Source organism: Astatotilapia calliptera, chromosome 10 (assembly GCF_900246225.1).
Source record: "Astatotilapia calliptera chromosome 10, fAstCal1.2, whole genome shotgun sequence".
NCBI lineage: Eukaryota > Metazoa > Chordata > Actinopteri > Cichliformes > Cichlidae > Astatotilapia > Astatotilapia calliptera.
The window spans coordinates 25,587,398-25,598,879 of NC_039311.1; the positions used below are offsets into that span (position 1 = coordinate 25,587,398).

Sequence of the window (11,482 nt, forward strand, 5' to 3'; positions counted from 1 at the left end):
ATTAGTTTCCCTGAAAGATATCCCTGGAATATACAGAGACTACAGATAAGATAATTTAAAGGAATGAAATACGGTCAAAGTTAGCTTCTTTTTTTTAACTAAATATTCTCCTGACTCAAGCCACAGTCAGAGAAAGACACAAAGCCCATAGGTTACACATACATACTACCTGCTTCTGACAAACACGTATTTATGGATATTGTTTGTGAGAGGTCACAATCATCGACTGAAGACGAGGGAACCCCTTTCTTCCTTTTGAGCCAGGCATATTCACTGAAGCTATGGGAAGACTGCCAAAATGACCCATCAGAGATTGACGGGGGTTAAGCTCCCATAATCAATATGACACCGCTAAGTGCCCTTTGATTGAGCTGCACGTAGTGTAAAAGGACATTTCTGTGTGCCTGGCTGCTCTTGCCACCAAGAAATGCAGCATTTGTCCAAAGCTAAACGGTCTTCTGAATGTCATTGTCACGGGTACATTAACTTTTATATGAGTCTGAGAGACAGACTTGGAGTGAGGATGAACGGCCATTTTCATTAGAGTGGCTGCTTCTTGCCATTAAGGGTGCTGTCAGATGGACAGGGACAGAAATGGTTTGCATGGGGTGCACAGGCAAAGTCTGGAGATTTCATTCCTTCTCATAAGATGTACCACAAGGAGCTGGAGTGATGAAGGCAGTGGCTAAATTTGCCGGTGTGAAACCCCGTGTCACTAGGCAACTGGATCTGATGGCTCCTTTGTTTGGGGTGAAAGGTTGGAAGCACTCGTACTAATCTCCTTGCTTCACAATTAACGAACACAGGAGAGCTGCTCAAACCTCTTCCCGCTCTCAAACAACAACAACAAAAAGAAAAGGCTTGAAAGACTCTTCTATTGTCCCTCCTTCTCAGTCCCTGCTCCCCCCCCACCTCTCTCCACGCTAATCGAAAGGTATTTGCACTGTAAATTAAAATGGCCCTCGCGCGTTGCTGTTTTAACACTGACGCGCTCTCCTAAGATGTCCACAAACAGTTCCAATCTAATTACAAAGGGAGATTTACTTCAAATAACTCTGTGGACAAAAGAGGCCTGGCTATTGTTGACGTTGGGCCACTGTTCCACATCTCTTTCTCTCTTTCACTCTCTTGGGCGAATCCTTTTATATTCAAAGTCCTCGCCTTGCCAAGGTTAAAATGCGATGGGATATCTGAAAGTAGGGAACCTCCTAACAAAAGCGGCCTTTTAATTCTCCGGATGGCAAAGGCCTTCGTTGATTTCCACTGTTCTGTCTCTTTCCTTATCTATCCTTTTTTTCCCCTTAACCAAGCAGATCTTGAACAAAGCCGCAGCGGCTGACATGCAAATGTAACAGGGAGAATGGCGGCGTCCAAGGGAGTTAAGATTGTCCGACAACGGGACATGCTCACTGGGGTTGCATTGTGACGTACAGCTAAGACGCATCCTCGGGGTCGAACGAGCGAAGAAGGGGATGGTGGATATTGGCTGGCCAGATTTGCAGCGTGTCCTGCTGACTTCCATTTTATGGGCCGTGAATCGCAGAGCCCTCTGGGAGTCTATAATCCGCCCCCACTGCCCACCCTCCCTCTGCCCATACCACATCATTTTATTGGTCTCTCTGGATGTGTGGCTGCTGTCCGTGGTTTACAATGATCCATCCATGTGGGGATTCTCTCGCAGCTAGACTGTTGCACCACTATGGACATCCCAATTTGCTACTGGATCCCACCCACCTATATTCCCCTTATAAGAATACTACCTCCCTGTCTGACATGCTGTTGTCCCATGGTTTCCTGTGGCGATGCCTCAATGCGACTGTGCCCACCATGACATTAAGCCTCGGCACTGAAGCTCTGCAGTACAGGGGCCCAGTTGGGTATTTCTCAATGAATGAAGCTGGGTGCAGGGAAATGTAGCAGTGCCAACTCTCATTCACACATTTTATCTCATTTACACACAAGCCACACATCCTCTATTCACATAAGTGTTATGCACAGCGCCCTATGATCGTGGCGGATGATTACTACCGGGTGCTGGTCACACTGCAGCCCTGCTCAGTATCCATCAGCCAAAGAGAGGATCTTCCTCCGCCTGGAAAAACTCATTTAGATCTTATCTGAGGAAAAATTTGTTTGCTGAGGGAGAGGGAGGAGGTTAGTAGCAGAAGTGACTGTAGTCTAGGCTAGTGCTGCTTGATTTAATTTAGCAACCGATAGTGTCTCTGACCACTTGTACTCTTCTCATTTTGGAAGGTGGGAGAGACTGAGTGCCAAGGAGGGGGAGATCGAGGAATGCAGCAAGAAAGAGGTATTTGTTTACGGGTGCACTGGTAAAGTGAACTGTGGGGCCTTAAATGATCAGCTTAGAGACGTTTTGATGGTAAATAGAGCTGGGCGAACAAAGAGTGAACACAGATCCAAAAGATGAGGACATCCTCAGTGAATATAGCTACACAGAAACTTAATTATCTGTTAATTATCTGAATAATTATCTGAAGAAAAAGCCAATAAACTAATATATCTGAGTTGGGGGTTTTTTTTGTTTAGTTTTTTTACTAAACTAGCAATATGGAAAAATATCTTTATACATATCATAGACTAAAATAAATTAAAATAAATAAAAAATACCCTCCACTCATCTATATGACCCTCCATCAAACACCACAGCATTTTGTTGCAGTACAATCAACATGGTGTCCCTGGGAGTCATGCTTCTGGCCTGCCATGGTGAATATGGCACCTGATAGCCACTGTGACCCAAAATGCCTCGCGTGAGCTGTCTCGCCAGCCGCGCACAGACAGACAGACGGATAATCTGCTGCAGACCATGGACAGCTTGCTCAATTATGAGTGGGATGCTGAAAAAAAAAACCCCCAAGCATTAGCATGGTGCTAATCAGCATTTTGACTCACCAGATGACACAGACAGGAAGCTCAACATGCCAGCATTTTGTGATCAGAAGTCATAATGCTAATGCACATCTGCCCTTTGACGAAGAGCCGCACTAAACTGAAATGACTCATAAACACTCTTATTGGGTCTGCTTAGTGATCATTTCATTTAAATAGCAAACAATGGCTAAGAGAGATCAGAAGGTTGAGTGCAAAACCATCCACGCTTGCAGCGTCCATGGAGGCTGCCTGCTTGTTTGCTGTATGCGCCTGTTTGTCAGCGGTAACAGCAGCACATGTGTAGCACTGCCTGCATCGGCTGGAAGAATATTTGCTTTGCTTATTGCCACCCTAATGCTCACTGACAACTTAATAACATCACAATTAACTAAATGCTAAACAGATGCCAGTGCTGGACTAATGTGATTGAGACAATCGGCACTTTTGACGTGACCCCTGTGTAGCGCTGCCATTGGCCTAATTTGCTTGAGTGACACGACTGGACTGTGTATGTGTGTCTGTGTGTTTGAGTGTGTCTTTCTGTATCTGGAGTAAATGATTGCAAGGCCACCAGTGTGAACAATTTACTAGGAAAAAAAGATAAGAACGAAAAGAAATAATGTGGCTTAAAAGCGCTCCTTTCTGACCATCATATCCTTGTTATACTCCCCCCACTTCTCTCTCTCTCTCTCTCCTCCTATCCTCACTCCCTCCCTTTCCAGCACACTCTATCCAGCCAAACTATTTCTGGCTTGAGAAAAGAAAGTGTTTACTCTGCGGCCGGGGCCTGCTGGAATCACGCTGTGTTCCCACTGGCTAAACCCACTATTGCCACTCCATGGTTTGCATATTTTCCCTGTATTACAAGACGTTAAAAAAGGACAGATAAAAAAGAAAAAGAGAAAGAAGGAAAATGAAAAGAATAAGAGCCTCCCCCTCCTATTATGCGTGGATTTTCTCTGGTGCTGCCGTGTCTGTATGTGTGTTTGTGTGTGGGGACACATACAGATGATTCATGTATAAACAGGAACACCAACAGTCGGACAACAAATTCTTCTGAGGCCTGTGGACTCCAAACTAATTTCTACACAAGTCACATGAGAGATCCAGTCCCTGTTGTTTCTGGTGCTACTCGCAGTTCACTCTGAATAACAGGCGACTGTTCATACTGAATGTAGCCCTAATTTGGCACTTGAATGTGCTGATTCCAGTGCAAATTACAAAGTGTGCATTTGTAAATATATGGCCCGAATGAGCTGCAGGGCTTGTAAAATGAATCCGCAGCAGTAAAATCTACTTTAATTTGAATTTATTGCTTGTTTTTTCTTGTTTGCGAGACACTTTCTGTGTGCGCATCTTATGACCTTTTGCTTTTCAGCAACAAGCCACAATTTAATCATGTGGAACGGGAGTGCGGTGGGGTTATCAATAGAATACGTATACAAGTTATGGGGGAGATCAAACAATCCCATGAAAAAAAAAAGTGAGATAAAGATAGCTAAAGTAAAGACATCGAAACAGATCGAGTGAAAAGCAGCAGCTCAGAGCTGAGAATAATCTTGTACAGACCGAAAGGGAGCGGCTTTACTGGAAATGCAAACTGAAAATGACACGTTGGAAGCGGTCGTGTTTAAATGAGCACAACAGTTTCACCATGTGATATTATGGTGTGGAACAAAATCCAAATTAAAATAGCTTTGGAAAAAGCCTACAGCTGATCACAAAGAGGAAATGATACTGTATACAGCACTGATGGACCGCTACAGCTTTTCTGCCAGATACACTGGCTGATTGTAGCCAAATGTTTTTGGCACAGCCTGGGCTATTTGAAAAACCACATTACCAGTGGAACAGCAAAATTTGAAGCTCATGCTGACATTGACATAATTGTTTTACATGAAATAAAGTGGAAAAGAGGATGCACCTGCTTGTAATGTTAATTTGCATTGTGAAGAAAAAGAAGTCTCTGAAAGAAACAATACTGACTGAGTAGGCTACAGTCTGGCATAACACCAAGTGAAATCTCTATATGGTTTTCTTTTTAACATTTTGGAGGCTACCTACATGGTTTCAAATTTGCTTGCACAACAGCCCGACCACATTAAAAAAAAAAAGAATAAACATTTTGTAAGAAATATGAAAATGCCAGCTAGATATTATGAAATCTTTGCTTGACATTTTTCAAGGTTAAAATTAGCAGTGCAGCAACTGCTACTGCTGTAGCAGTCACTACTGATGTCTGAAACAGATTTACTGCTTATGTCTGAACTGTCTTAATATGTCAGTCACCCATGGAGCAATATGAATAACAAAGTTTATACAAAAAGTGTTATTTAGAAACTTTGATTAAATGAATGAGTCATTGAGATTTGTGGGTTTTTTAAAAATAATTCCTACCTGCCAAACACAGCTTAAAAATAGGGGTTTGTGATTGCTCCACATCATGTTGCTACCTGCTTCCTTTCAATCACCTGACAGCCACCTGATAAAAGTTTTCAACATAAAAAAGCGTGTCTATATGTTACGTTTGCTTGGAAGCTGGTTAACATCGCAACATTTTGACTCGTGAAAGATTTGCGTTTCCATATGCTGCATAAGACCTGTCAGTGGATTACCAAAATAAATGGCAGCAGGGGTTTTTTGTTAAAGAAAGAGTTCCATGAAAGCCCGACAGATGATGTTCTTTGCCTACAAATGCCATGAAGCGAGTCCCAGTTTAGAAAGAGACCGACTTTGATGCAATAGCATCCAGTTTGGGGACAAAAATTAGCCATCAGTGGACGTAATACAACTCACAAGTGGATTCATCTCCTGAACACTGACATTCCTGGATTTGTGTGAATGTGCGTGTATTTCACAACACAGCCAAGCAGGCCATAGTTTGTGTTTTGTATCTGTACATGTGGATTTGCACAAGTTCAACCACATGATGTTTTGATGCTACATCCCCTGGCATCCAGCCCCCACACCCACTTACACACACATGCAAAAAAGCTTGCCAATGTTGACAACTTCAGGAATGCTTTAGCAGCCTCCAAACTGTCACATGGTTTTGGATGATGACTTGCCAAATTTAGGGTCACATAAGACTTGAGTAAGGATAGAGGTGTGTGCGCATGGGCAGCTGTTTAATAAGGCATGGACAGACAAAGTGAGAAAGAGACAGAGGTTGAGTCAGACTGCAGCTGATCAGGCCAGCAGAAGAGATGCCACAATGGTTCCCATTCAAAGCAGCAAGAAAAAGCCACAGTTTCAGAGGCCAAATATTGTCATCAGAGAACATTAGCCAAGGGCTGAAGCACTGCCAAGAGGCAGGCAGAGATCAAAACTAGCTTTGATGGCCCTCAGTAACCCCCTGCTTCCACCACATGCACTCTCTAATATTTTGTGTCTTGGCTACTGTACACTGATTTTTGTATAAATTTCTCCACATTGGCTTTCAAGTTCAAACTGATTTGCTTTTTCTTTTCTATTCTTCTCGTTTAAAATTAGCATTGAATTACAACAATCAGCATCTCAAACCATTGCAGCACAACATTAAGAGAGTCAGAGCCTTTTTCACTTAATATAAATCCTAACGCACCAAAATTCTAGGGCTGAAGGACGTTAACAGAACTAAATTAATAAAATAATACATTTTTAAATTGTCTGAAGAAAAAAAATCCTTTAGCATATCTTACAGACAAGCCATAAAAGTATAGCATTCTGGTATGTATCCTGATTGATCATTTCCAAACAGTTAAAAGAAAAGCTTAAAGATGTTACTGACTTCTATCAGGTTGTAGCTGCTGCTTGTCTGATGAGTACCTTATGAATGTTACATTTTGGGGCTCCAGCTCTATACTGTAGCATCTCATGTATTCTTGCCTATTCTAGGAACTTTTAAAACTGGATATATAGAGAGCTCTCCTGAATACAAGAAGAACTCTTGTAATACAAGTCAGAGAAAACACTTTTTTACGTCTCTCATTCTGTCACTGTGGACCAACTTGCTACACGCTGTCAACCTGGACATGACTAATTAACCTTTGAATGTCATTATATGCATATGAAATCAGCAATCGCACTAGAAACATAAGGAAACAATGTACATACGTAGTAGAAATTACAACAGGGAACTACAATTAACCTTTTTGTGCCCAAATCCCATTTAGACCAAATTATTATTATTATTTTTTTCATTTCTGAGTTAACTAATTTATTCTTGACTGAGTCTGATGTCAAATGCAGATATATGTCATTTGCATTGACAAGACTCATAGAAATTCATGCTAAAAAAGAAGGGGGGGGGGGGGGGTTGCTTTTAGAACAGGGATGTCAAAGGTCAGGTGTTCAAATTCGGTGCAGTGTGTTCCATAATGTAAGTGTATACTGGCTACCAGAGTATAAGGAAAGAGAAAGTGAAACTGAAAATCAGAGGGTGCAGTTAAACCGGCTCATCATTTCACCAGAGCCGATTTTCCACACTCTTATTCCACGCAGAGGTCCAGCACATGGATGATTACTATACTATTACTGGTGCTGCTGCTCCAGTTGTCTGGCTGGAAGACACGTCTGGCTCGAGCTGCGGCTGCCCCCCCGCAACCCCTTCCATTCGTTCCAGACTGGAATGCCTATATTTAGAGTGCTCCTTTCCGCTGTTATGGCTGTTGAATCATTAGCCTCGTTTAACCCTTCTTTACTTCCAATGGGCTGATTGGCTGAGGGCATGCCCCTTAGGAGTAGTTCTCCCCACCGCCACCAATTCCTGACTACACTGCCCCACCTTCCCCTGTCAAATGTTGAGGAGGTCCCTGCATGTGTGTGTGTGGCAGAGCAAAGAAAAAGTAGAGCCACTCGAAGGGAGCTTCTACTGGGAGCTTGGGGGTCACGGCTTCAGATGAAGGACAAAACACAAGATGATAATGATAAAGTGTGGCTATTTTTGAGATCCGCTTCTGGTCTCAGTGTGCTAGCAGCTCTCTTGTCTCTCATTTCCTTTTGTTTGACAAATCTGAGAAAGGCTGACGTGATCAGGTTGATTGGTTTATTGGTAATCCCTTCCCCTTTCATTCAATGCACCCATTAGGCCAAAGTGTCTACATGTAGAAAAGACAGCAAAATCTGCTGAGCAGATTGCCATAAAATCCACTGAGCACATTCAGAGAGACTGCAGCCAATGGACATTTTTTCATTTTTGTACTTCATGAGTTTTCCTGTAACAATGCCCTTAGCATATAATGTCCTCTTACAACTCAATTATCACAGACAAATTCCTGCTTTGGCATAAAACCTGCTGTTGACATTTATGTGGACAACATGCCACAACACACAGCTACACCATATTTAACACAAAGTGCACACTTATTCACAGGGTTTAAATCTAATAAAGGCTGAGTGTAAAATAATCAGAAACAATTTAAGTACTGCTTTCTAAGTTATGAAGCATATACTGACAGACATGAGTCAAAGCTAACCTCTTTGCACCACCTTGCTTTTTTTGTTTTGTTTTTAGCTGCAAATTAGTCCTCCATATCCGTTGTGAGTAATATTATGCGCCAATATTTTCCAACAACCCTCAAATTAGCAGCTGTGAGGCACTCGAGGATGGGGTCTAATTATTATGGACCTGGAGTGGTTTTCTAAAATGTTTTGAATATCTGGACAAAAAAAACCATGAAATTTTAAAAAAAGGTATAAATAAACAAACAAAGACCTCACATTCATCCGAGCACGATGCACGCTGCATGATGCTCAAGGCGCATCATGTCCAAAACAAAGTGGAGGTAATTCGAGACAATCCAGCTTCCAGATTAAAGAGTTCATCACTAGCAGTAAAACCATCTTGGGCCATCACACATCTGCTGAAGGGGGATTTACTTCTTCCCATTTACATCTTGGCACCTACATCATCCCCATCTTGCCATCTTCATAGCTGAGCACTGATAAACAACTTTGGCCTGCCAAGTTTTCGCGGTTTGTTGATTACTGTTGGGTCTGTCTTGATTTAGGGCAAGTAGGACTAATCCAAGCTGATGTGAACTATCCTATCTCTCAATCCATGGCTCCAGTTAGCCAGAGATGGCTGGAAGAGAGTTTGTCCACATGAATGCTTTTTGGTTTGAAACAGTTGAAATAGTTTCTCAGAAACAATTCCACCTTATTATGGCCTTTTTTCTTTTAACCACTGCTGTTCTACCTAGGCAGTATCTTCCAACAACCCTCTGCTTCATGTTTACACACACATGACAAATGTGTAAATGTGATGTTCCCTTACATGCATCTTAGTATAGATGGGGATTATTTCTGAGACTGTGCTAAAAAGTGATCATCTAGAAAAAGACTGTTTTTACCTGTGAAGGTTGAATGAGCATCTAAACACACCTCGCCATGACATGCATGCAGATTTGTGAAAATACACAATAAATAGACTGGGAGTGTGAATCACGAGGATCAGAAAATTCAACGTGATCTCAGTTTTTCTCATTTTTTTAAATTTGATCTGATTACTTGACTTCCTTCTTCCATCGCCATTTAAAAAGAATTTCACTCCCTCCATGAATTACCATGGAGAACACAATCAGCTGGAGCTTTCAGGACAAAAATCAAGCAGAGGAGCTCATAATCTTTCTGTTTATGTGCACAGTCATGATGACATGTCTGCGTGTGTGCGTTCATACCGGTGTGGATCTGCCGGTGAGCCTCCAGGGATTCTTCTGTCTGGAACTGGGCGCCACACTGGTCACAAACTATGGCCTTCTCGCCAGCTGGACAAGAGACAGAAAGTGGATGCTTATTACACACAATGAAAAAATATGTATATGAACTGGTGAGGGGAAAACAGGGTTAAAGCTCAGATGAGACAAATTAAAGAAATACATTTCACTCAAAACTCTGACTTGTTTATTTACTCTTATATTTTTTTGTTGCTTTACACTTAAACACATTAAGATATGTCAGCAATGTAAAAGCTTTGTTTTGTCCACCAGGGAGCACTTTATTCCAGTAATTAATTAAAAGATTTCCAAATTATGTTTGACCATATATTTGCTAATATACTAATAAAAGGTATTTCAACTAGTAAAACATTAATAACTGGCCTGAGAAAGCATTGGTGAGGCTCAAATAATCAGGTTTTAAGTTTACTGAGGAAGTGGAGAGGACTTGAATGAATGAATATTGGTTTAAACTCATTTTAATTACATTCACCTTGATGCATATCCTGTGAGAGAATTACTTAGTTTTATTTTCAGGTTACAAATGATATCTATATGATTTGGCTATAGATGCTGAAAAATGACTGATAATGTTTTTTTCCACATTATTCTATAAAGACCTGACTGTCATTATTTCAGCCTGTCTTTTTTTTTTCAGAATTTAGATTCATATTTTTTCCACATCTGATTGATTAATGAGTGGATTGTACAATATAATTAAGCCTGCAGTACAATTAGCGCTATAACTTGATGAGTCAATCTATCCACTTTCACAATGGTCAGCTTCTGGTCCAAATTTAATGAATATGCAACAGAAGGTGTCATATCCTTTTCTGACTAATGTAGTCTAATTTCCCCCCAAAATTCAAACGCTAAAAGAAAAGAAGAAAAGAAAGCGAGCCCAGCATCTGTGACCAACACATCCTCATTTCTAAGCAACAAATTAAGTCGATTGGCAGCGATTGTCGAAACTGTAACACTAGCGTCCTGTACCAAAGCAGCAAAAACACTGACAGAACCCATATTTGGAGGAGAGAGGTGAGGTGGTGTCTGGATCATACGGTTTGAGTAGGGTTAGAGAAACATAATGGTTCTTGTGAAATAGAGCCTTTCACAGCCATATGTTCAAAAGGCAAACTCTCCCATCTGTAACAAGCTTACTCTAAATTTTCCTGGTTACAAATCCCACCCAGGGGCCTTTCTGAAAAAGATGGACATTCCATGTGCGAGGTCACTGACAGAGATGACAATCATTTTAACCTTTTGAAAAATCAGCTACTATTGTTGTTTTTCTTTTGAGGTCAGTCTTTTTTTTTTTAAGCATATTTATGTATACTTTATTGATCCCCACGGGGAAATTTCTCTCTGCATTTAACCTCACTTAGTGAAGCAGTGGGCAGCCACAAATCTAGCACCCGGGGAGCAGTGTGGAGGGACGGTACCTTGCTCAAGGGTACCCCAGGGTAGCTGTTCAGGGGATTCAATCCCCGACATTCCAATCATGGGGCCACCACTCTACCTACTGAGCTATCCCTGCCATTACATTACATTAGAAACATGGCTAACAGTCCATGTTTAGGTTTAACACATTGATGAAACTGTCACTGTAACTGTCATACATCAATTATCGTATAAGCTAACTTACGTATCAACAGTGGTTGTGCACACACATACAAATCACATTGGCTTAGTAGACACACCTGCCATTAACTTGAAGTAGGCTATTGACTCAAAATCATAAAGTTGTTGTCATGTGCTCTTGCACTTTTGTTGCTCCGTGCTGTTAATTCAAGTAGATCAAATAAGTAGCCCTTGAGCCGTAGTCTAAATTATCATGTTCACCTACACTTTGTGAATGTGTACAACCTTTTACAACAACTTTAAAAAAAAGGAAA

General features: G+C 41.3%; 1 protein-coding gene across 1 annotated transcript in view; it reads right to left on the reverse strand.

Moving 5' to 3' along the window:
• Nucleotides 1–10,912, reverse strand: part of LOC113030806 (zinc finger and BTB domain-containing protein 16-A) — a 50,330-nt gene extending 39,418 nt beyond the window's left edge. Inside the window, exon 1 of the mRNA XM_026182526.1 lies at nt 9,552–10,912. The gene's annotated coding sequence lies outside the window, so the exon portion shown is untranslated. The remainder of the gene's footprint in view (nt 1–9,551) is intronic.
• Between the last annotated feature and the right edge of the window lie 570 nt (nt 10,913–11,482).